This window comes from Caretta caretta, chromosome 2 (assembly GCF_965140235.1).
Source record: "Caretta caretta isolate rCarCar2 chromosome 2, rCarCar1.hap1, whole genome shotgun sequence".
NCBI lineage: Eukaryota > Metazoa > Chordata > Testudines > Cheloniidae > Caretta > Caretta caretta.
Genome location: NC_134207.1, coordinates 141,189,727 through 141,215,687, shown reverse-complemented (window position 1 = coordinate 141,215,687; position 25,961 = coordinate 141,189,727). Strand labels below are relative to the sequence as shown.

The following is a 25,961-nucleotide window of genomic DNA, read 5'->3' as shown; positions in this document are numbered from 1 at the left end:
GCGCAAGTAGAGTAGGGGCTTTAGGGGACGAGAGCTGAGGATGCGTTGTTCTAAATCAGCCATAAAAATGTTGGCATACTGTGGGGCCATGCGGGTACCCATAGCAGTGCCGCTGATCTGAAGGTATACATTGTCCCCAAATGTGAAATAGTTATGGGTAAGGACAAAGTCACAAAGTTCAGCCACCAGGTTAGCCGTGACATTATCGGGGATAGTGTTCTTGACGGCTTGTAGTCCATCTTTGTGTGGAATGTTGGTGTAGAGGGCTTCTACATCCATAGTAGCCAGGATAGTGTTATCAGGAAGATCACCGATGGATTGAAGTTTCCTCAGGAAGTCAGTGGTGTCTCGAAGGTAGCTGGGAGTGCTGGTAGCGTAGGTCCTGAGGAGGGAGTCTACATAGCCAGACAATCCTGCTGTCAGGGTGCCAATGCCTGAGATGATGGGGCGCCCAGGATTTCCAGGTTTATGGATCTTGGGTAGTAGATAGAATATCCCAGGTCGGGGTTCCAGGGGTGTGTCTGTGCGGATTTGATCTTGTGCTTTTTCAGGAAGTTTCTTGAGCAAATGCTGTAGTTGCTTTTGGTAACTCTCAGTGGGATCATAGGGTAATGGCTTGTAGAAACTCGTGTTGGAGAGCTGCCGAGCAGCCTCTTGTTCATATTCCGACCTATTCATGATGACAACAGCACCTCCTTTGTCAGCCTTTTTGATTATGATGTCAGAGTTGTTTCTGAGGCTGTGGATGGCATTGCGTTCCGCATGGCTGAGGTTATGGGGCAAGTGATGCTGCTTTTCCACAATTTCAGCCCGTGCACGTCGGCGGAAGCACTCTATGTAGAAGTCCAGTCTGCTGTTTCAACCTTCAGGAGGAGTCCATCTAGAATCCCTCTTTCTGTAGTGTTGGCAGGGAGACCTCTGTGGATTAGTATGTTGTTCAGAGGTATTTTGGAAATATTCCTTGAGACGGAGACGTCGAAAATAGGATTCTAGGTCACCACAGAACTGTATCATGTTCGTGGGGGTGGAGGGGCAGAAGGAGAGGCCCCGAGATAGAACAGTGGTTCTGCTGGGCTGAGAGTATAGTTGGATAGGTTAACAATATTGCTAGGTGGGGTGAGGGAACCATTGCTGTGGCCCCTTGTAGCATGTAGTAGTTTAGAAAGTTTAGTCTCTTTTTTCTTTTGTAGAGAAGCAAAGTGTGCGTTGTAAATGGCTTGTCTAGTTTTAGTAAAATCCAGCCACGAGGAAGTTTGTGTGGAAGGTTGCTGCAGTTTCCACGGTAAACATCTGATGAAGTGAGCTGTAGCTCACGAAAGCTCATGCTCAAATAAATTGGTTAGTCTCTAAGGTGCCACAAGTACTCCTTTTCTTTTTGCGAATACAGACTAACACGGCTGTTCCTCTGAAAGGAAAGGAAGGCAACTGCCTGAAGTGAATCCTTCCTAGGGTGCAGCAAAATTTATACCTCCCTATGTCAGTCTGGGAGACTTTGGTGCGTTAATGGAAGTTATGCACACTTCTGAACCCAATGGCTAATAACAAATTATGGACTTCCATTTCCATAGCCTTTCCATGCATCAATTAATTATCATCTTTGAAAATCACTGGAAGGAGCCCTTTCCATCCTAGTGGTCATTCACAGGGAAGTATTGTTCCTGATGTGGGGATTTATTGCAGCAGTGAGCAATAGGAATACAAATAACTATAACAGAAAGAGAAATAATGTTGCCAGGCATAACCAAAATGTTCTCCGCTAAGCTCTGAAATAAAGCCTGTGACCACTTGTCTTGGATGTAGAGGTGTGGCCTGCACCCATCATAAACATCAACTGGAGGCTGCTCAGATAGATATGGAGCATTGATTGCATGCTTCAGTCTCTTTGGGCCACAATGCACTAGTCAGTTTCATGTCATGCAAATAAAGTTTGGCCCTTGAGAGTCTGGGAAATTGTTGCTGTCACCTGTGGTTCAATGCCCTTGGCTATGGATGTCCTTAACAGCCCTGAAGTGGTAGTTCTGTCCCCTGAAAGGAGCCCCAAGCTCCAACACTTGCTAAGAGAAGATACTTTGCATAGAAAAGTGCTGGTACTTGGCCTAGCTGTGATAAAGTTTTGGGGGGTTTTATATTTTAACAGGAAACTGCCGAGGAGCATGAGTGCAACTTCGAGTCAGTATTCGGTAGAGGTGCTCACAGAAGATCGTTCAGAGAAAAAACCTTGGACTTACCAATATTTCTCTCACAAAATACAAATCTTACCTGATATAGTGGAGGCAGTATGCCACATAAAATCAATACTTGGGCTCTCTTTATGAAAAATCTAATATTAACTATACGAAGGCAAATAAAAATGTACTACTTGTTTTGAACAGAGGATAAATTTGCTCCTGCATTTGGGTACTATCAAGAGAATTTGACCTTAGACTGCTATTTGCCATAGAGCTTTGTAAAAACAATTTGTGCTATACTGATCTTTGCATAAGTCACTACATAAGCACTTCTTTCTACCTCTAGTTATATTTATATAGACATAGTTGTTTCTCTAGACTTAATGGTTGTCTAAAAATGGAATTAAATAAAAGTCGAGTCATTCTTGTTTCTTTTGCTGTAGCTCCCATTGGAGACAGACGTAATAAGTGTTTCTGGTTTTACATCAAAATAGTTCATTTTCAAGTTGCATGGTAATTTGTTTCACTGCCTAAAAGAGAATTCTCAGCATTATTTCTGACCCATTTGAGTGCTGAGGTGGTCCTCAGAAGGCACTTTTCTTAGATTTTAAGAATATTTTTTCAAATTTCTACCATTCTTTGATCCCTATTGAATCCCAATGATTATTTCTGTAAGAACTACATCTTAGCTATTATGGTCAGATTCTAATGCCCCTGCTCATTATGAATATTACTTTATTCCACAAGTGTATCCATTAAAATCAGTGAGATCTCTCATGGGGTAATGTGCAACTCAGTGTGAGTAAGAGTATCAGAATCTGATCATTATGTTGTACCTTTGTGAAACAAAATGTACACAGATTAGATGGTCAAAATTAGCTAAACATTGTTAGGTTTTACATCAGTACTATAGATCATTTTTGAATTATAGATTCTAAGACTTCATATACTCTATGCAGGCAAAACTCCCACTGAAGTATATGAAGAGTTTTGCTTAAGAGTTAACACTGTAGAATTTGGCCAAAGGATTCTGAAAATAGATCTCTATAAAGTAAAAACAAAACAAACAGAAAACCAGGATAAAATGAACTATTCTAGCTGTCCAACAGAGCACAAAACATGAAGGAAATACCTACTGAAAAATGACTGGTTTCTTAAAGTACACTGCTTTTCTTAAAAAAATATTAATCCCATATTTCTTTTCAGTTAAATGGGTGGGCCTCTTAACTGATATTGCTCTTTAGTAGACTGACAGTATTGCAGGCACTTCTTAAAGTAAATTTTGCAATGGAATCTTTAAATTCCAAATGATTGAAAATACTTCAGCTGAATTAATATTACTGTATTCCTCAGGAAAAAAATGTTATCTAATCCAGATGGGCTTCTTAACACATACTTCTCCAACTATTTACTAGGCAGGAATTTTAAAAAAAAAGACCACAATTGTTGTCCTGACACTAAAATCATCTCCTATAAACAGAAGAGACCAGCTCAGTGATTCCCAAACATTTGAATTCTGAGCCCTCATCAGGAAAATAAAACCAATCTCAGGCCTTGTCTACACTACCGGGGTAAGTCAACCTAAGTTAGGTTGACTTACTGCAGTGTCTATACCATGCTGCATCAATGGGAGACGCTCTCCTATCGACTTATCTTACTCTTCTCATTCCAGTGGAGTACCGGAGTTGACTGGAGAGCTCTTCATGGTCAATTTAGTGGGTCTTCACTAGACCCGCTCAATCGACCCCCATTGCATTGATTGCAGCATCGTGGATCCCTGGTGAGAGTAGACATCGCCTCAGTCTCCTGTACCATGTACTGCTAAAGGCCTATGTGTCTTAACAGCTGCTGCACATATGCACTACTATTCATTTGGTTCCACCTGCCACCACCACCCCTTTTCAGTGTAGATCTTCATAATGATACTTCCTCTCTTTTCTTACAAACTTTGATGAGTAATGAAAGAGTTAACAATGTGACATTTAAAGTAGCATCCTTGGCATCTTAGTAGCACCCACTGAATTGAATGGGGCAGATCACAACTTAGAGCTATTGATTCTGGCTTTCCTCAAACAACAGCAGATGTCTCTGCATCAGTTATGTTCGGGTCTCTGATTTTCTTCACAACTATAGCAGCTAGAGATATACTTTTTTAAATGAAAAGCTGAGACTCTGGAGAACAATTGAGAGTTCTGTCTGTGCCACCCTCCCTCTCTTCCCCTCACACTTTCCATTATCAGGACCGGCATTTTTCTCTAAATGCTGAATTAGCCTCAGAATTGGGAAATGGAATCAGAAACGAGATGATAATTTGATTTTTGATTTTCTTCTAGTTCTGTGTAGGTACGCAGGAAATGAAGGCAACAGAGAAGGTGAATAATGGGGGAAAGGAGGAAAAGGGAGTCATCACTGGGATGCAGCAAAGTATTGTAGGCAATGGATTAGACAGACAAGCACAGAGGCTGCTATCACTCTGGACATTTACACCTACAAGTCCTGAAACAGGATCTTCATGAGTCTCTGGATAAATTATGTATTTTGAGGTAACTATTACGTGGTGGGGAGGGGGGGGAGGGGGAGGCATTGCATGCTAACAATCTCCATCCTGGCTTTCCCTCATGTGCTTCCCCTGTGCATTAGCTTCCAGAGCACGGCTTTCAGGGTGGATCCAAAGCCAAACAATGTATGCTTTCCATGCATAATTTATGTAGGACTGATTGCTCCCGAGTTGCAGTTGAGAGCCGTAGCTAGGAAGGGTGTCTTGTTACTCTGACTCATTAGGGCAGGAAGAAGAAGTGATAGGAGCTGGGACATCCTCAATAGCTTAAGAGTCAGAATCTTCAGTGACAAAATACTAGAGTAGAGTTTGAAAATTCTTCAGAGTCTAAATTTATAATAGTCCAATTCTGTGCCATTTCTTCACTACTAGACACTGCACACTTCCCCCCACTACCTCCCCCATTCACATCTCCTCTTCCCAGCAGCAGCAGATTTTCCTCCTTCCTGGCATGGAGGCATTCAGTGGCAGAGTTCAGGAAAGCATTAAGTGAGCATGAAGAGCAGAGGCAGAAGGTGATGCTGAGGCTAGTGGGGGAGCAAACAGACATGATGAAGTGTCTGTTGGAGCTGCAGGAAAGCCAACAAGAGCACAGACCCCCACTGAATCCATTGTATAACTGCCTGCCCTCCTCCCCAAGTTCCATATCTTCCTCTCTCAGACGCCCAAAAACGCAGTGGGGGAGGCTCCGGGCACCAAGCCACTCAACTCCAGAGGATGGCCCAAGCAACAGAAGGCTGTCATTCAAACAGTTTTGATTTGTAGTATGGCTACAGTAAGCAGTGTGACCTTGTCCTTCCCTCCTCCCGCACCCCACCTGGGCTACCTTGTCAGTTATCTCACTTTTTTTTAAATTAATAAAGAAAGAATGCATGGTTTCAAAACAATAGTTACTTTTTTCCCTTTGCCAGCTGTGATCGAAGGGGGGAGGGTGGTTTGCTTACAGGGAATTAAAATCAACAAAGGGGGCGGGTTTGCAGCAAGGAGAAACACACACAACTGTCACACCGTAGCCTGACCAGTCATGAAACTGGTTTTCAAAGCCTCTCTGATGCGCAGCGCGCCTCGCTGTGCTCTTCTAATTGCCCTGGTGTCTGGCTGTTGAAAATCGGCCACCAGGCGATTTGCCTCAACCTCCCATCCCACCATAAACGTCTCCCCCTTACTCTCACAGATATTATGGAGCACACAGCAAGCAGCAATAACAATGGGAATGTTGGTTGCGCTGAGGTCTAACCTAGTCAGCAAACAGCACCAGCGAGTTTTTAAACATCCAAAGGCACATTCTACCATCATCACCATTTTGCACTTGCTCAGCCTATAGTTGAACTGCTCCTTACTACTGTCCAGGCTGCCTGTGTATGGCTTCATAAGCCATGGGAGCAAGGGGTAGGCTGGGTCCCCAGGGATAACTATTGGCATTTCAACATCCCCAACAGTAATTTTCTGGTCTGGGAAGTAAGTCCCTTCTTGCAACTGCTCAAACAGCCCAGAGTTCCTAAAGATGTGAGCATCATGCACCTTTCCCAGCCATCCCAAGTTGATGTCGGTGAAACGTCCCTTGTGATGCACCAGTGCTTTCAGCACCATTGAAAAGTACCCCTTGTGGTTTATATACTGGTTGGCAAGCTGGTCCGGTTCCAAGATAGGGATATGCATTCCATCTATCGCCCCCATCACAATTAGGGAACCCAATTGCAGCAAAGCCATCCGCTATGACCTGCACATTTCCCAGAGTCACTACACTTGATAGCAGAACGTCAGTGATTGCACTGGCTACTTGGATCACAGCAGTCCCCACAGTAGACTTGCCCACTCCAAATTGATTCCTGACTGATTGGTAGCAGTCAGGCGTTGCAAGCTTCCACAGGGCTATCGCCACTCGCTTCTCAACTGTCAGGGCAGCTCTCATCTTGGTATTCCTGTGCTTCAGGGCGGGGGAAAGCAACTCACAAAGTTCAAGGAAAGTGGCCTTACACATGTGAAAGTTTTGCGGCCACTGTGAATCATCCCATACCTGCAACATTGTGTGGTCCCACCAGTCTGTGCTTGTTTGCCGGGCCTAGAATCGGCGTTCCACTGTATCAACCAGCCCCACTGCAGCCACAATGTCCCAATTGCCACAGCCTGTGCTTTCAGGAACGTCTGTGTCCATGTCCTCATCACAATTGTCCTCGTGCTGGCGTCTCTTAGCCTGGTTCTGCACATATTTCAGGATAATGCACGAGGTGTTTACAATGCTCACAACAGCAGCGGTGAGCTGAGCGGGCTCCATGCTTACATGAGTAACACAGGAAAGAAGGTGCAAAACGATTATCTGCTGTTGCTTCCATGGACGGAGGGAGGGGTGACTTATGACATGTACCCAAAACCACCCTCGACAATGTTTTTGTCGAGGCATTGGGAGCTTAACCCAGAATTCCAATGGGCAATGGAGACTGGGGAACTGTGGGATAGCTACCCACAGTGCACCGCTCCATAAGCCGATGCTAGCCATGGTATGCTAGCCATTGAGGACCCACTCCGCTGACTTAACGTACTTAGTGGGGACATACGCAATCAACTGTATAAAATCGATTTCTAAAAATCGACTTCTATAAAATCGACCTAATTTCGTAGTGTAGACATACCCTGTCCTACCATGAATGCAGGGGACTGAACTAGATGACCTCTCGAGGTCTCTTCCAGTCCTACACTTCTATGATTCTATTAGATGAGGAGCCTAAACAGCATGCCAAGGTGTGTTCAAATATCTCAAAGCCTTGTCTACACAAGAAAGTTTATTGGTTTAACTAAAGATGTTATTTTAAACCAATGTAGATAAACAGGCACAAAAACCTATGTGGACACTCTTATTTTGGTTTAAACAAGGCTTATTTTGATTTAATTTACATCAGTTAGGAATCAGTTTAAGCTAAACCAAAGTAAGATATTCAAATTGAAATAAGAGCCTCTATCCACGGGTCTGCATTGGTTTTTATTAAATCAGTTTTAAAACTGAGTCTTCAAGACTCTACATTTATTAAGGTTCTAGTTTTAGTTCTGTGATGATCCCATTTTTCCTATATTGTTTTCTGGTTTCATTTCCCAACAGTATAATAATGTGTTTGGATTTTTTTTTTTAATTGTAAATCACATTATTTTCAGATCTATATAGTGAGTGTCTCCTGCTCTTCCCTCCCGCACCCCGAGTCAGCTGGTACCTTAGGGCCCAGTTTTGGCCCCCTTACTCACCTTGAGTACTCTGAGTATGCCCACACAGTCTAATTCTCACTGTCCTACCTTGGCAGTGCTGAGGGCTCCAACTCCTTTAACAATCTGCTGATATGTTACAATTTTGTATTAGCATTTGGGTTTTTGGAAGTTCAAACTTCTGCTTGCAATGATGAGTTAATTCAGAAGAACACAAGATATTTTCTAGAGACTGCTGTCTTTCTGGCTTGTGAAGACACTGCCATAATCTTTACTTTAGGGCTGTCTTTTGAAGATCATAGCCCCAGCTCAGGAACAAAGGGAGGCTGACAACAGTATTGTCAGAGCCAGATGATGAAATATTAATCTATGCTTTGTGACATCCAAGCTGGATTATAGTAATTCCCTCTTTGCAGGTCTCTCACAGGCCTCTCTTTACAAAATGCAACGTGTACAGAATTCAGCTGGCAGGATTTTAACATGTACTGGAGACAATGAGCAAGTTTGCCAGCCACTAAGCTTGTAGCCTGGTCAGAAAGACCTATATTAGTTCTGTATGTACCTATACCCTTTTTTGTTGTCACATGCAATGTATGGCCATGATGATAGCTGCTAAAAATGGCTACAAAAATATCTTAATTGATGGATGCCTCTTACTGCCCTTCCCTGCACAGGAAACCAAAAAAGTCCCCTTCCTCTGATAAGCTATTCCTATCCCTAAACAGAACAACACTGCACATCTATCCCCAACTCCTGTGCACCACCATGTCTCCTAAAACCACCACCTCTTCATCCTGCTATAGAACTACTGAACCCTGATATCTCCTCTTATTGAGGATGGTCCAAAGTCCATTAAAGTCAGTGGGAGTCTGTTAATTTCAATGTGCTTTGGATTCAGTTCATAAACATTCAAACAATAGTGTATTTTTGGTAACATTTTGACCTTATGCTTTGGATTAATTTTGCTTATCCTTTCTCTTGCCCTCCTCATTCTCTCTCCTTCCACCAAACACCTTTGCCCTCCTCTTCTGCTATATCTGTGATGAGTCTTCCCCACTCCATTGTCTCCCAGTGGGTTTTTCCCTCACTCACGCTCAAATTTTTTCAGTGGAAAAAATGGGGGAAAACTGAGCAAAGGGGAACAATCCTTACATTAAAAACCCCTTTTAAAAATCAAAATATTTTTTCATAAATGAAAAATTGTGAAAGAAAATTCATTTGCTTTCAAAATGTTTTCCAACAAGAAAAAAAAGTTAATCAACAATTTCGATCAGCTCTTGTGCCGATAACTTGAAAAGCGGCCTTTAGCGCTTAATTTTCAGAGAGGCTGAGCACCCACAGCTCACAGTGACTTCAGTGGAGGTTGTGGCTGCACAACATGTGGTGGTAAACAAACCTGATAAATCAAGAACTGGATAAGTAAACTTCAAATTCTGTGCCTTTGCCTCTCCTATGACAGACTTGTACTACAGTGGCACCTCAACTAAGGTAAGGGACCCCACTGTTTTTGGAGAGAGTCTTTCCTCTGAAGAGCCTACCATCTAAATAGATGAAAGTGGGGGAATGATCCCATTATTGTGGGGAACTTTCCTGACTTATACACCTCCCCGGTGGAATTGGCTAGCGAAAGGATCTGAGTCCTCGCTCCCATTCCCTTTACCCAGAGGCCTGCCTGACCTCAAGGGCTCCCCTTCCACTCTCCTGTCTGCCAGAGTCCTCGTAACCCAACAAGGCTTGGCCCAGGACTCCTGGGGGGCTCAACCCCCAACCTTGCCAGAGGTCACTTAGGCCAGGAGCTAGGCGTCTCCACTCGAGGGTACTCTCTCCACTCTGGACGCTTCCCTGACCCACTAATCATTACATATAGTTCAAGCAAATAAGATTTATTAAACAGCAATCAATTTAAAAATAAGGAAAAACCAGGGAAGGTTAAAGGAAAACACATCACCCTGCTCTGTGGCACGGGGACGTCACAACCAGCGGCTCTGGAATGTAAGTGCAGTTCAGTCTGTTCCTCACATGTGCCCAGGCCCTGGCTGTGCTGCAGGGATGCTGCGAGTTGCACACTTGCTCTGGCGGTGGCCACACACCCTCGGGCTCTAGGTGGCAGGACCCTTCTTCCCAGCATCGGCCCACCCCCCCTGCATCGGGATTATGATCCCCCTCCAAGTCTGACGGCCAGGCCCCCTGGCTGGAAGAGGTGGATTAAAGGTTTGTGGGGTCCTGGGCCAGATCAAGTGGGGGCCCCTCTCTACCCCTTCCACCAGCAGTCCCCCCACACCGCTCCTGCCGAGGAGCGGGGTCGGGGCACAGGAGATTTCCCCACTCCCCGGCAGGAGTGCTGGGCGGGCAGGCGGATCAGGCAAGTCCCCGCACCTCTACGCCACTCCCCGGCAGGAGCACCAGGTGGGCGGAGCAGGTCAGGGCACAGGGGTGCCCATTTTTCTAGGACCCGGCCAATTGGCCAGGACCTCTCGTCACAGCCCCTATTGGCCAAGTGGCTATTCCCTCACTGTTGGCTGGTGGTGTCTCCTGCCGGGGCCCTCTGCCCAGGGCCCACCTCACTCTCCCCAGCTGCTCACCGCACCTGGCTCCGGACTGCTCCAGCCCCAGCTTCAGCACTCTGCCTCCAGCACAGCCCCTGGGCGGCCCCTCGGCTCTGGCCAGCACAGCTCTGCTCCCCAGCTCAGCTCAGGCTCCTGCTCGCTCCTTAGCTCGCCAGGACCCCGGCCTCCTGACTCTCTTATTGGCCTGCCTGCCCTGTCAATCAGGCTGACCTGGAGCAGTAGCCTCCCCCATTGCCCCTTGGGACTGTCAGTGTCAGGGTCCTGATTTCCCATCGACCCTTCCCCTTTCTTTTGGTACTAGGAGCTAGCAACTAAAACACCCCCACTGAGCGTTAGTAAGGGGGCAACACAGACACGAGAGGCAAAGTGGCGGAAGGTCTGTAACATACCAGCAGAGTGAACAATGGGAGGGTTCACATGTGCCCATTCGTTCTACTTGTGGGTTTTTGTGAGTGGTGTTTAGGGCGGTATTAGCGAAGTGGAAAGACAAAAGAAAGGAGTGGGAAGTGGAAGGTTGGACATATGACCAGGGAAGAGTATAAAAATATTGCTCGGGCATGTAGGAATGTTATCAGGAGGGCCAAATCGCACCTGGAGCTGCAGCTAGCAAGAGATGTCAAGAGTAACAAGAAGGGTTTCTTCAGGTATGTTGGCAACAAGAAGAAAGCCAAGGAATGTGTGGGCCCCTTACTGAATGAGGGAGGCAAACTAGTGACAGAGGATGTGGAAAAAGCTAATGTACTCAATGCTTTTTTTGCCTCTGTTTTCACGAACAAGACCAGCTCCCAGACTGCTACGCTGGGCATCACAAAATGGGGAAGAGATGGACAGCCCTCTGTGGAGATAGAGATGGTTAGGGACTATTTAGAAAAGCTGGACGTGCACAGGTCCATGGGGCCGGACGAGTTGCATCCGAGAGTGCTGAAGGAACTGGCGGCTGTGATTGCAGAGCCATTGGCCATTATCTTTGAAAACTCGTGGCGAACCGGGGAAGTCCCGGATGACTGGAAAAAGGCTAATGTAGTGCCAATCTTTAAAAAAGGGAAGGAGGATGATCCTGGGAACTACAGGCCAGTCAGCCTCACTTCAGTCCCTGGAAAAATCATGGAGCAGGTCCTCAAAGAATCAATCCTGAAGCACTTGCATGAGAGGAAAGTGATCAGGAACAGTCAGCATGGATTCACCAAGGGAAGGTCATGTCTGACTAATCCAATCGCCTTCTATGATGAGATTACTGGTTCTGTGGATGAAGGGAAAGCAGTGGATGTATTGTTTCTTGACTTTAGCAAAGCTTTTGACACGGTCTCCCACAGTATTCTTGTCAGCAAGTTAAGGAAGTATGGGCTGGATGAATGCACTACAAGGTGGGTAGAAAGCTGGCTAGATTGTCGGGCTCAACGGCTAGTGATCAATGGCTCCATGTCTAGTTGGCAGCCGGTATCAAGTGGAGTGCCCCAAGGGTTGGTCCTGGGGCCGGTTTTGTTCAATATCTTCATAAATGATCTGGAGGATGGTGTGGATTGCACTCTCAGCAAATTTGCGGATGATGCTAAACTGGGAGGAGTGGTAGATACGCTGGAGGGGAGGGATAGGATACAGAAGGACCTAGACAAATTGGAGGATTGGGCCAAAAGAAATCTGATGAGGTTCAATAAGGATAAGTGCAGGGTCCTGCACTTAGGACGGAAGAACCCAACGCACAGCTACAGACTAGGGACCGAATGGCTAGGCAGCAGTTCTGCGGAAAAGGACCTAGGGGTGACAGTGGACGAGAAGCTGGATATGAGTCAGCAGTGTGCCCTTGTTGCCAAGAAGGCCAATGGCATTTTGGGATGTATAAGTAGGGGCATAGCGAGCAGATCGAGGGACGTGAACGTTCCCCTCTATTCGACATTGGTGAGGCCTCATCTGGAGTACTGTGTCCAGTTTTGGGCCCCACACTTCAAGAAGGATGTGGATAAATTGGAGAGAGTCCAGCGAAGGGCAACAAAAATGATTAGGGGTCTGGAACACATGAGTTATGAGGAGAGGCTGAGGGAGCTGGGATTGTTTAGCCTGCAGAAGAGAAGAATGAGGGGGGATTTGATAGCTGCTTTCAACTACCTGAAAGGGGGTTCCAAAGAGGATGGCTCTAGACTGTTCTCAATGGTATCAGATGACAGAACGAGGAGTAATGGTCTCAAGCTGCAGTGGGGGAGGTTTAGATTGGATATTAGGAAAAACTTTTTCACTAAGAGGGTGGTGAAACACTGGAATGCGTTACCTAGGGAGGTGGTAGAATCTCCTTCCTTAGAGGTTTTTAAGGTCAGGCTTGACAAAGCCCTGGCTGGGATGATTTAACTGGGAATTGGTCCTGCTTCGAGCAGGGGGTTGGACTAGATGACCTTCTGGGGTCCCTTCCAACCCTTATATTCTATGATTCTATGAAGGGAGAGGAGGGGAGAGAAGCAGGAAGGGCAGCCGGAGTGAGGTTGAAGTGAAGAGACAGAGGGAGAAGTGGGCACAAACAGCCAATCAGCACAGGGGAGAGAATGTCGAGAGTAAACCCTGGGAAAAGACGGATTGGTGACATCATCAGTAAACCAGTGGCTCAAAGGTGCCTGCCACAGAAACTCCTTTGTTTGCTGCCAATGCCTTGCCTCCGTGGATGAGCCTCTGTGGCTAAGTGCATTGGGTTTGGTTTTCCTTGAGGGGAGATCTACCCTGCACACTTCTAGGTCTAAGAGATGTTGGAGCAGAGCATCCCACCTGGACTCTCTACCCCTACAAGATACTGCTCCTGCCAATTTGAATCACTGGAGATTTTTCTTCTCCAGCCCACGTGGCTGAAGGGAGTGGTGGGGGTCACAGGGGTCCTCGTACACTTTTTACCTTCCTTTCCCCACCTGTGTAGAATGGGATAGTTATACCATACAGCGGCGGTGGGCAAACTTTTTGGCCCAAGGGCCACATCAGGGTTCCGAAACTGTATGGAGGGCTGGGTAGGGAAGGCTGTGCCTCCCCAAACAGCTTGGCCCCTGCCCCCTATCTACCCTCTCCCACTACCTGCCCCCGACTGCCCCCCTCAGAAGCCCCCACCCATCCAACCCCCCTGCTCCCTGTCCCTTGACTGCCCCGACACCTATCCACACCCCTGCCCCCTGACAGGCCCCCCGGGACTCCCATGCCTATCCAACCGCCCCTGTTCCCCATCCCCTGATTGCCCCCCACCCACAGAACCTCTGCCCCATCCAACCACCCCCTGCTCCCCGTTCCCCCCAGACCCCCTGCCCCTTATCCAACCCCCCGCTCCCTGCCCCTTTACCATGCTGCTCCGAGCAGCATGGCTGGCAGCCGCCAGCCATGCCCCTGCGTTGCCCGGCAGGAGCTCACCGCCCAGAATGGTGGCAGCACGGCAAGCTGAGGCTGCGGGGGAGGGGGAACAGCAGGGGAGGGGCTGGGGGGCTAGCCTTCCCGGCCAGGAGCTCCAGGGCTGGGCATGACAGTCCTGCGGGCCAGAGTTCGCCCACCTCTGCCATACAGCATGGATTTGCTAACTTAGGGCTTAACTGATTTTTCTCAAGTGCATTGAGATCAAAATATTAATTATTATTTAGAGCTACGTTTGTAATTGTACATGCTTGTAAAGTTAACCTAGTTGTAAACGTATTCAATTTCTCAGATTTTATAGCATTTTCCACCAGGTACATATCCTCTTACACACACCCCATATGTGAAAGAGGGATAACATTATTCACTTACTCACCTCAGAGGAAAGTGCAATGTTTGCACAATTCTTTTGCTCTGCACAGAATGGGTTGGCTCAGGCGGTTTGTACACTACCCATAGTAAAGCGCAGCACTCCTCAGAGAGAGAGGATCACAGAGCTTGAGGGTTATGATGGTGGGTGGCTCTCCTATACGTCATGGCTGTATAGAGGACAGCAACGGTCTGTTTCCCCATCTATAAAATGGAAATATTTGCTTATCTCAAAGGGGCACTATAAAGATTAGTTAAGTTCTGTAAAACTGTTGGAGATGAAAACTGTTTATTAATAATCATTTACTTCATTTGAAGGTGGTTGTAACAACATACTGTAGCATCTGGACTGGTTGATTTTGTTTTATTGCCTACAGTCCAAGTTGTGTGAGATGTCATCCTTAAAAACACAGAAGCCTTAAATCAGCATTTCTTTTGCACAACATACACCAAATACTCTTGCATAAATACAGGGCTAAAAATTGTAAGTCTATGTTTTGCATAATACCTAGTACCTTCCAGAGAAGGCAAAATTATGGAACATTCCATTATGCTTCTTAGGAGACTGGATGAATAGTCCAGAAGGGAGAAGTCCTGAAGACAGAATGGCAACTAACTAACCACCTGGAAGGGGAGGGGAAAGGAGGCAGCCAGCCACCGACAGCAGCAGGGAAATCGGGCCAGCAAAGCAGGATTCTAACTCTAGGATAATCTCCCAGTCGAGTATTTTTGCAAATCATATTAATTACATGACCATAAACGATGAATCTTCTTACATAATTAAGGGTCTGATCGAGCCCAAAATATGATCTGTGGCTGTTGGCTCATGAAAGACCGGTAAGACGCTAAACTCTCTATTTTCTCGCCTAGCAGTCTCATATTGCCACCGCATTCACCAGCCCCCCCCCACCCTACTCCTTCAAGGGATAGAATCCCACGTACCAATGCTAGTCAGGCTTTTAAATAAGCAGGTTATGGTATGGTGCACGGGATATGCTTTGACTCATGTCTTAAAACGAGCAGAGCTTTCACTGCTCTCAGTTAGGCAAGATTTGTACAGCCATTGCCATGGCTCTCAGTTCCGTTCGGTTTGTTAATTATTACTGGATGCATCAACGTGGGTACGGCAGATTTTTGGTGGCATTGTGAAAACCTTTTAAGAAGAAGTGAGAATCCCCAGGGTGCATGTGCCCGGCTGCAGCAGCACCTGTAACCAAGGCCCCAGGGACTCCACCACAAGGTGAGCCTAAATTCTCCAGCAACACCCTAGAATTCCAGGGCAGCCAGGTGGAAGTGCTGCAACAATTTCACGTCTGTTTTTTTTTTAATTGAGGTTTTTACTGAATTAAATATAAATTATACAATCAGCACAGTAGCCCCAGGCTATTTTAATATGAATTTTAATTTGTTTGACATTGTTCCCAGTTTCTATTTTCATGGTGCTGCTGGTTGTCATCTTAGGTTTCAAAGTCAACCGTCTGCTGAAATGCATGCAACGGTGCCCATCTCTCAGAGGGATTACTTTAGGCTTTCGGCAGGCTCATGTAGCACTGTATTGGTTACACTCTTTTCAAGATAGCTGAGATCCTGTAGCACAATTCTGCAGCAAGAGGTGAATTTTGCAGCTAAATCCATAACGGTGGAACCCTGGATGCTGCCTGTAACTTTACTAGGGTTTCTAAGAAGAACCCTGCTATGGCTCTGCACGAGATTCTGAACACAGTGTGCTCCTTTACCAAACTGAAAACTCCATTTTGAAGGTGCAGGCTTTTGCCTTCCGTCTTATCTGTTCTCCTCTTAACTGTTCTCCTCTGTGTTGAGCTGAAATTTGAAAGGCTGGTGGCAAAAGAATTACAACGAAGAGTCAGTGATGTTACATGCTCTCCCGTTGAAACAGAATAACCATAAATAACAAGCTGGCTTCTAATCAAGAGAACTGGTTTGTCAGAGAAGAGGTTGCATTGTCAAGGAAGTCACCTGGTAGGGGTCTGGGATCACATGGGGAAGCGGAACATGGAGTCACCTGACAGAGGAGACCAGAGGGTTATAAAAGGAGAGGCGCTGAGATGTTTGGGGTTATTGGCTATTTGTCTCCAACTCAAGGTGAGAGAGAGAGAAAGGTCACCCGCCATGTAGGAGAAGCCTGTATGAGGAAGGGGACCCTGTCCACCTACCTGAACATAGGTGGTCCCTCAAGCATTGATAAGGGGGGAGGGATAGCTCAGTAGTTTGCGCCTTGGCCTGCTAAATCCAGGGTTATGAGTTCAATCCTTGAGGGGGCCATTTAGGGATTGGGGCAAAAATTGGGGATTGGTCCTGCTTTGAGCAGGGGGTTGGACTAGATGACCTCCTGAGGTCCCTTCCAACCCTGATATTTTATGATTCTAAGGGAAGGGTGAGCTAGCGAGGAGCATTGTGTTGAGGACGTTTGTTGTGTTCTATATTATCTGCACTCACTTGTGCTTTATCTGTTAAGTATAAAAGAGCAATAGTGTCACTCTCTGGGAAGTGTGTTGCTGTCTTTATGTGGTATCCGCTTCACAACTGACATGCCTCCTGAGAGAGCTGAACAGTAATGAGAAGACGTTCAGCTTTGGGGGAGGTTGTTTTTTTGAGCATGAGGAGTCTGAAGGGTCAGCGCTCCATTAGAAGGCTCTTAGGAAGGGGTGTGTAGCGAGGCAATGACTCACCGGTGCGGCGCCTCCTGCTGGTCATCCTGGGAATTAGCTCTTCCAGCCTGGAGTACCCTCTACAGGCTGGTGTCTCGCCTGCTGCCGGCCACTATGTCCCTCCCAGACCCGGTGCCCCTTTACCTTGGGGTGCTACCCCCGGCAGTGCCCCCACACTCTGGGTCTCCCCTCCCTGGGGAACCCCCAACCCTCTATCCCCTCCTTGCCTTAGTGGCCAGTCTACAGTCTGTAAACCACTCATCATCGGCAAGGGGGTTGGACCAGCTACCTCTGCCTATTCCCAGGCTACGCCGCTGTAGCCCCAGTACTTTTCCTGGCCTTTAGCAAGGCCTGCAGCCTGGGGGTTTTCCAGGCTGGAGCTCCCCAGCTCCTCTGGCCGCCTCTTCTCCAGGTACCCATTTCTCCCAGGCAGCCAGGTCCTTTTCCCCTCTCTCTCTCGAGAGTGTGTCTCTGAGCTCCTGGCTCACAGCCCTTTTATAGGGCCAGCTGTGGCCTGATTGGGGTGTGGCCCCAGCTGTGGCTGCCTTCCCCAATCAGCCTAGCCTTTTCTCTCAGGCCCAGCCCTCTCCAAGGGCTGGCTTTAACCCTTTCCAAGCCGGAGCGGGGTGACCACTCCGCTACAGGGTGTCACACAAAGGGCCTGTGCCGAAGGACCAAAAGATTGGATTAGCAGCTGCACTCCAGTCAGGCTCCAGGAAGCTTAAAATATCTGGGGAGCCAGAGGCTTGGACTCCCCTCTCAGCCATCTGGTGAGTAGATGGCAGGGGACCCCAAGTAGATCTGTGACACACCATTTGCACAAGCAAAATTTATCCAATCATTTACAATAATCACATTCACTTAAAGACCTGTTGTTTCCTTCCTCTTATAAAAGCCACCAGACAACCCCTTGCTAAATGGACTGACAACCCAGGTCTCCTAACTCTTGCGTCCATGCTCTACTCACCAGGTCAGGGTGGCCACTGGAAACACTACCTCTTGGATGGATATAGCAATCCCAGCTTTCTGGGTCAGCGGGATCCTTGGAGAAAGCAGTAGCCATGTTGGCAAATCTCTTCAGGAAAGGTGATGCAGGAGGAGGAGAAGGTCCCCCCTAGCTGAACTTACTGAAGGGTTTAAAGTTCAGGTCAGTTGGAGTGACAAATGACGGCTCAGGTTGATGCTGGGTTTAATACAACCAGTTTACCTGTTGCACTGCTTTTTAATGCTCTCTCAAATGCTCCTGTGCTCCTGCTGCAACTGAGGGATGTATTAGTTGCTTGTTCCTTTAAAACAGAAATATGTAAGGACTGAGGAGAAGGGAAGTCATTGGGCTGGGAACATGAAGAAAGGAGAGAGGGTTGGCTGACCAGCCAACCGAAAGGAAGAAAAAGTTCCCAACTGCTTGCCAAGTTTAGTACTGGCTACTCCCTTCAAATGCAGCTTGTCAAGGTTCCTTCCCCACTCTGAATGCTAGGGTACAGATGTGGGGACCTGCATGAAAAACCTCCTAAGCTTATCTTTACCAGCTTAGGTTAAAACTTCCCCAAGGTACAAAATATTCCACCCTTTGTCCTTGGATTGGCCGCTACCACCACCAAACAAATACTGGTTACTGGGGAAGAGCTGTTTGGACGCGTCTTTCCCCCCAAAATACTTCCCAAAACCTTGCACCCCACTTTCTGTACAAGGTTTGGTAAAAAGCCTCACCAATTTGCCTAGGTGACTACAGACCCAGACCCTTGGATCTTAAGAACAATGAACAATCCTCCCAACATTTGCACCCCACCTTTTCAGGGAAATGTTGGATAAAAAGCCTCACCAATTTGCATAGGTGACCACAGACCCAAACCCTTGGATCTGAGAACAATTAAAAAGCATTCAGTTTTCTTACAAGAAGACTTTTAATAAAAATAGAAGTAAATAGAAATAAAGAAATCCCCCCTGTAAAATCAGGATGGTAGATACCTTACAGGGTAATTAGATTCAAAACATAGAGAACCCCTCTAGGCAAAACCTTAAGTTACAACAAAGATACACAGACAGAAATAGTTATTCTATTCAGCACAATTCTTTTCTCAGCCATTTAAAGAAATCATAATCTAACACATACCTAGCTAGATTACTTACTAAAAGTTCTAAGACTCCATTCCTGGTCTATCTCCGGCAGAAACCAGCATATAGACAGACACACAGACCCCTCTGTTTCTCCCCCTCCTCCCAGCTTTTGAAAGTATCTTGTCTTCTCATTGGTCATTTTGGTCAGGTGCCAGCGAGGTTACCTTTAGCTTCTTAACCCTTTACAGGTGAGAGGGGCTTTCCCCTGGCCAGGAGGGGTTTCAAAGGGGTTTACCCTTCCCTTTATATTTATGACACAGCTATTCATCGAAAAGTGACTCCATGAAAAATGACAATTTGGGGCTCCATATTTACTGGCTCCCAGACACTCTGACACATTTAAAGTGCTTCCTCTCTTTTCCCCTTCCTCTCCCACTAGCCTTGCAAGCCTGACCAGTCAGAATGGGAAGTTGGTGTCTTTCCTTCGTGCACCTCATATCTACCAACAAAGGTTGTGAGGCCAAATGAGGGTCTCATTCACATCTACATTTATTACATTGCCTTGAAATTACACTCTGCACTGACATCAGTGAAAGCCTTCACTGAAAGACTTCAGTGGGTCTGCACAGGTGTAAATGATTGGGCTTAATAAGCAATTCTGTTAACGATGCACAATAAGAAAGAACTCGGCTCTGCTCTCACCCCACTTTCCTGGCTCTGCAAAGCTAATGGGAGGCAAAACCAGTTTTCTGTCACTAAAGTCAGCAGATATGATTGACTACACACAGAGACTGATACCTCTCTGCAAAGTGACTGCAAAATGCTACCAAACCTGAATTCTCCACTCACACCAGTGGTAGTGCATAGATACAGGCCTACAAAAGGTGCAAGGCAATGGTTCAATGAACAAGGTGCCATCTTCATATACTCACTTTTCTGGGTAGAACTTTATTTTATTAGTATTTATTTGTATTACAGTAGCATCTATGAGCCCTCATAGAATATCAGGGTTGGAAGGGACCTCAGGAGGTCATCTAGTCCAACCCCCTGCTCAAAGCAGGAACAATCCCCAACTAAACCATCCCAGCCAGGGCTTTGTCATGGACCAGGCCCCCATCGTGTTAGGCAATGTACAAACACAGAACAAAAAGGCAGTCCAACCCCAGGGGCTTAAAAGCTAAGTATGAAACACGAGAGAACAGATGGATCCAGACAGGGGCATACAAGGAAACAAAGCAACAGTTTTGGTCAGCATGAAAGGCAGTGGCCTCAGCACACTAGCAGCCTAACCACTATCAAATTTTATGTAGGCATTAAAGCAGAGTTTTGAGGAGGGAAAATAACTTCTGGGGGAAGGTGGTCTCTATTGCTTGTGTCAAGGTTCCTTCCCCACTCTGAGTTCTAGGGTACAGATGTGGGGACCTGCATGAAAACCCCCTAAGCTTATTTTTACCAGCTTAGGTTAAAACATCCCCAAGGTACAAAGTATTTTCCTTTTTCTCTTAGACTTTATTGCTGCCACCACCAAGTGTCTAACAGATATATAACCGGGAAAGAAACCGCTTGGAAATGTCTTTCCCCCCAAAATCCTCCCCAAACCGTACACCCCCTTTCCTGGGGAAGGCTTGATAAAAATCCTCACCAATTTGCATAGGTGAACACAGACCCAAACCCTTGGATCTTAAGAACAATGAAAAAGCAATCAGGTTCTTAAAAGAAGAATTTTAATAGAAGAAAAAGTAAAAGAATCACCTCTGTAAAATCAGGATGGTAAATACCTTACAGGGTAATTAGATTAAACATAGAGAATCCCTCTAGGCAAAACCTTAAGTTACAAAAAGACACAAAAACAGAAATCTACATTCCATTCAGCACAGCTTATTTTCTCAGCCATTTAAACAAAACAGAATGTAACACATATCTAGCTAGATTACTTACTAAGTTCTAAGACTCCATTCCTGTTCTGTTCCCGGCAAAAGCATCACACAGACATAGAGAGCCTTTGTTTCTCCCCCCTCCAGCTTTGAAAATATCTTGTCTCCTCGTTGGTCATTTTGGTCAGGTGCCAGCAAGGTTATCCTAGCTTCTTAACCCTTTACAGGTGAAAGGGTTTTTCCTCTGGCCAGGAGGGATTTTAAAGGTGTTTACCCTTCTCTTTGTATTTATGACAGCTTGCTTGCAAAGGACTGTGTCTTAATCTTTTCATTCCGTGTCCTCTTCTCTTTCAAAAAGTTAGTCAAAGGACTTTTGGATTTTCAGTGCTGTAAAGAATGCTGCATTAAGAACAATGCCTTCTTTTAAACTAACAGTTGAATAGTATCTCTGTGCAAAGCAGACATTCTGCCAAGTGCTTTGCTGTCTTTTTGGTAACAAGAACAGTAGTATATAAACTTAGACTCCTTTTAGTAACCATTGCAGAACAGTAACAGTGTCGTTACTTCTGTAAATTAATGCAGGATCCATAGAAGTGTGTGTGTCATCATGGTGGAAATGTTCTAGCTGATGAATACTGTATATGCCTTTTTATTAATCTTTGCAAAATCAGAGCATTTTCTCCCATTTAGAAGAATTTATTACTGGTAATGAATACTGAGTCATATAGTGTGTGTATGTGTAATGCTGACAGACTCTGGTTATCGGTGGGTGGGATTGAACCCGGGACCTCTGAAGCTTCGTGCATGAGCTAGAAGCCATATGGCCCTTAGCTAAGGCTGTAGAGCAGACTCATTTAACTCTAAGTGGTCTCGGTGCCGCTTAGATGGGAAAGAACACCACACCCCCCAGGTGTGTGGGTTACATACTTCCCCTAGCTGAGGAAGCGCATCCTGAGCTTCAGAGACTTCCCCGTTGAAATCCCGGACAGGCCCCTTCTTGTAATGCTGACAGACTGGTTGTCGGCAGGCAGATCGAACCTGGGACCTATGGAGCTAAATGCATAAGCCTCTCCTGCATGTGGCCACGTGGCCCTTAGCTAAGGCTGTCGGACAGACTCATTCATCTCGAAGTGGTCTTGGTGCCACAAGCTGGGACAGAGCACCGCACCGACGAGGTGTGTGGGTTGCATATGCATGGGTATGTCCGCTTCATAGTAGTGACCGCTCCTGCTTGCCAGCAAACCACCTTACACAATAGCAGTTGGTGGAGCTTTCCAATAAAAAGTAAAAACAGTTACTGCCACCATTTTAAGTCCCCAGTCTAGCAAGGAGAGGTTCATAGGTGAACCCCCTGTGCCTCTGTTGAGCCCCCATGAACTCCAGCTCCCTTCCCTTGCAGTCAGTGGGGCTGTGCAGGTGCAGGAGTCTGCCTGAATGTCTCCTTGTAGGATCAGGGCCAAAGTGTATACATTTTCCAGGGCTGAAGGCCTGATCCCTCTTACAATGCCAAGCAGCACGACTTAAAGGCAGTCAAGTTTGACTCAATTCCTTCCTGTCCCAGTTTGTTTATTATTACTCCATGTACAGAGATTAATATGAGTGATGGGAAATAAATCAATACACTGAAGTAGAAAAGCAAAACTTAACTTGGCTGGAAACAAGAAGAGAAATTACTGAGAAACAACCCTTAAGTACATACAGGATTAGCACACTAAACTGATATTGGATTGTAAATGAGACCCGACCCCCAGTCGCTGTCTTGAGAAATGGAGAAGCTACCCACTCACCTCAGTGTGCAGAACAACTGAGCCTTCCAGGCCTGATGTATTGTTGATCCTGCTCCTGTGTAGTTTACACCAGAGCAAGGTGAATGTAACAATGGTATCAGATCAGAATACAGTAGTTGCTCATTAGTAGCAACATATCAGGCGCCCTTTTGCTACGTTGCTCCTACGCAGCTCTGGCTGTTATGGGGAGTATTGACCATTCACAGGAGAGAACGTGGTCCCGGGGAAATGCTGCTCATAAGCGGCAGTTGCTCTTATAAAGTGTTGATGCAAACAAGTGTCTACTGTAATAGCATTTTTGAAGCAGCACTATAATGCTAGGGATTAGCGCTCAGCTGCAGTCCAGGAGCTGGCTCTTAATTCTCCTGTTTTACTATTTTTCAAGTTGATATCTTACAGTTGCTGTGGGTACGTTTCTGGAGATTACCACTTTAACTCAGATAACAGATCCCTCCCTCCTGCAACCAAAGTCTGTAATTACCTTTATACTACCCACGAGGAGGGCCACTGAATTCAACAGGACGCCGTGGATGTGCAGACTCTGTTGGCAGGATCTGGGCCATCTACAGTAGAGATGCTGTAAAATTTCCTTACACTAAAAGATTTGACAGCTGACATCTGGCAGGGAATCCAGGAAGACTTTGCTTAAGTTCTGTTGATATAGATTCCTGCACAAGAAGGCTGATGGAATGTTCTGCACTTTGTTGCCTGCCTCCACGGGATAAAATCACACCAGTTATAAAAAGATTGACCATCAAAAGCAGTTATTGATTCTGCATACAATAACATTCAGAAAAGTGTATATTAATGCACTAACGTCTATTGAAGTAAATATACGAACTCAGGAGAGAGGATTATTCAAAACCATGATAAATAGTCAGATCACGGTCTATACTTCTCATCAATATTTAACTTAGAAACAATCGGCTAATGGTGAACCAGGAATTAGCATGCAACATGGAGCCCTTGTGCTATAAATATAGGTTTCCAATGTGTATATGCTAAGAGCTGCTTGGCACAGCAAAAGAAGAGGCTGTGTGTTTAACAAATGTCCTCATAATGAGCTCAATTGAAAAGCTTATTTAAGGTTTCTGTATTCATTCCAGACCCCTCCAGCTGTCACATTTGTCACATCAGCAGTAGGCTAATGTTTATCCTGTTCTGGTTGATAAATCAGACTATATGGAAAAAAAGTTCTCACTTGGGCTATTTGTTACAGTTTTTCATGAGAATAGGAACTGAGCATAGAATCAGCTTCTACTTAAACTATTTTTTTTAAAACAAACCGCTCAGATTTAAATATTCAACACTGAGAAACTATAATGTAAAGGACATTAAAGGTGTTCATTTCATAAATGTATTCACTGAAGTCTGAACCCACATTGCTCCATCTCCATGAGATGAATAAAATATCAGATCTCAGATTCTAAAACTGACTACTCTTTTTCTCAGTGTGTGGCTGGATTAGAATATCAGATATAATCTGAGGGCTCAGTTTTAGTTGAATTATGTCTTGATTCCACAACCTATAAAATATATATGCCCGGTTCTGCCTATTGGAGCACACATGACCAACATATGCTTTCCTGGGCTGAGCCCTGTAGATAACTGGAAGCCTGTAAAATTTTAAACCTTACATGTAAACATTTCTCCCCTCTCCTTGCCCTGGAAGAAAATTCACAGTCATGCACACTTACAAATCACTGAATTATGGAGCCCAAATCCTGCCGGATGCTGCTGAATGCCCTCACCTCCCATTCAAGTCAATGGGAGTTTAGGGCTCTGGGACTGTACAGAACTGTAGCTGGCCATTTTGTCTGCAATATAATTTTCTAACGAAAGTCACTTTTACTGAGCACCACCAAGTTCAACTGGTGCAGATTCACTTACCCTTTTTTTTTTAAAGAGTCCCTCCACTATCCCAGCACCTGGCAGAAGCAGTGGAGATCATAAGGGACTAGGGCAGGGATGGGCAAACTATAGCCCGGGCGCCGCATCCAGCCCTCCAGATGTTTTAACCCAGCTCTTGAGCTCCCGCCGGGGAGCAGGGTCCAGGGCTTGCCCTGCTCCAGCCGGGGAGCAGGGTCAGGGATTTGACTCGCTCCACGCAGCTCCCAGAAGCAGCAGGATGCCCCCATTCCGGCTCCTACACGTAGGGGCAGCCAGGGGGCTCCACACGCTGCCCCCGCAGCTCCCATTGGCCAGGAACTGCGGCCAATGGGAGCTGCAGGGGCAGCATCTGTGAACAGGGCAACATGCAAAGCCACCTGGATGTGCCTCCACATAGGAGCTGGAGGGGGGACATGCTGCTACTTCTGGGAGCTGCTTGAGGTAAGTGCCATCCAGAACCTGGACTCCTGGACCCCATCCTCGACCCAAGCACCTGCCCCATCCCTGATCGCCCTCCGAACCCCTCCATCCCAGCCCAGAGCAACCTCCTGCACCCCCAACACCTCACCCCCAGCCGGAGCCCTCACCTTTCTGCCCCTCCCCCTGCACACCAATCCCCTGACCCAGCCCAGAGCCCCTCTCCTGCACCCTGAACTCCTCATTTTTGGCCCCACCTCAGAGCCCTCACCCCCTGCTGCACCCCAACCCCCAATTCTGTGAGCATTCATGGCCCGCCATACAATTTCCATACCCAGATGTGGCCCTCCGGCCAAAAAGTTTGCCCACCCCTGGACTAGGGCCTACTCCCATTCCCTTCCTTCCACTAGCTCTAGGGCAGTTGCACCTGATGCATCCTCCATCTCCAGGGGTCTGTTGGGGGAAGAGGTTGAAAGCCTACCACTTTCACTGGCTCTAGATTCTCCCAGCACTTTGCCCTTGTGATGCCACTTGCATTCTACTCAGTTAAGCACTGAGACTACCTCAGCAATAACTTGCTTTTCCTGGCCTGCCTGCTTTGTGTCAGCAATGGAAATAGGCAAGGGTTAAAACAGATTTTTTTAAAAAGGCGTGAGGTTTAATTGTACAAAATGGAGGCAAGCGCTAAGCATCATTAGAGAGCAAGAGTTATAAATCATTTTAAAATTACAGAAAAACCTAAGGTTAAATACGGGCTTGTCTACATTGGCACTTTACAGCGCTGCAACTTTCTCGCTCAGGGGTTTGAAAAAACACTCCCCAACGCCGAGCGCTGCAAGTTTCAGCGCTGTAACATGGCAGTGTAGACAGTGCACCAGCGCTGGGAGCCATGCCCCTTGTGCAGGTGAGACAACTAGTAACGCTTTAACGTTGCCAGTGTAGACAAGCCCTAAATGTCCTTTAAGAGGTAAAGGCTAAAATATTTTTCTTTAAAATAATTAAGCAGGGCTTAACCATAAATTTAATGAAGATGGAGCTAACTCA

The 25,961-nt window shown here is 46.3% G+C and overlaps 1 long non-coding RNA gene across 6 annotated transcripts in view; it reads right to left on the bottom strand.

The window, feature by feature from the left end:
- Nucleotides 1–25,018, bottom strand: part of LOC125632014 (uncharacterized) — an 83,449-nt gene extending 58,431 nt beyond the window's left edge. For 5 of the 6 annotated variants that reach the window (XR_007355138.2, XR_007355137.2, XR_007355136.2 and 2 more), the window contains exons 1-2: nt 20,888–25,018; nt 14,226–14,426 (exon numbers count right to left, since the gene is read on the bottom strand). This is a non-coding gene — a long non-coding RNA (uncharacterized LOC125632014). The remainder of the gene's footprint in view (nt 1–14,225; nt 14,427–20,887) is intronic. The other variant, XR_007355139.2, reaches the window with a different exon arrangement.
- Nucleotides 25,019–25,961: the final 943 nt, after the last annotated feature.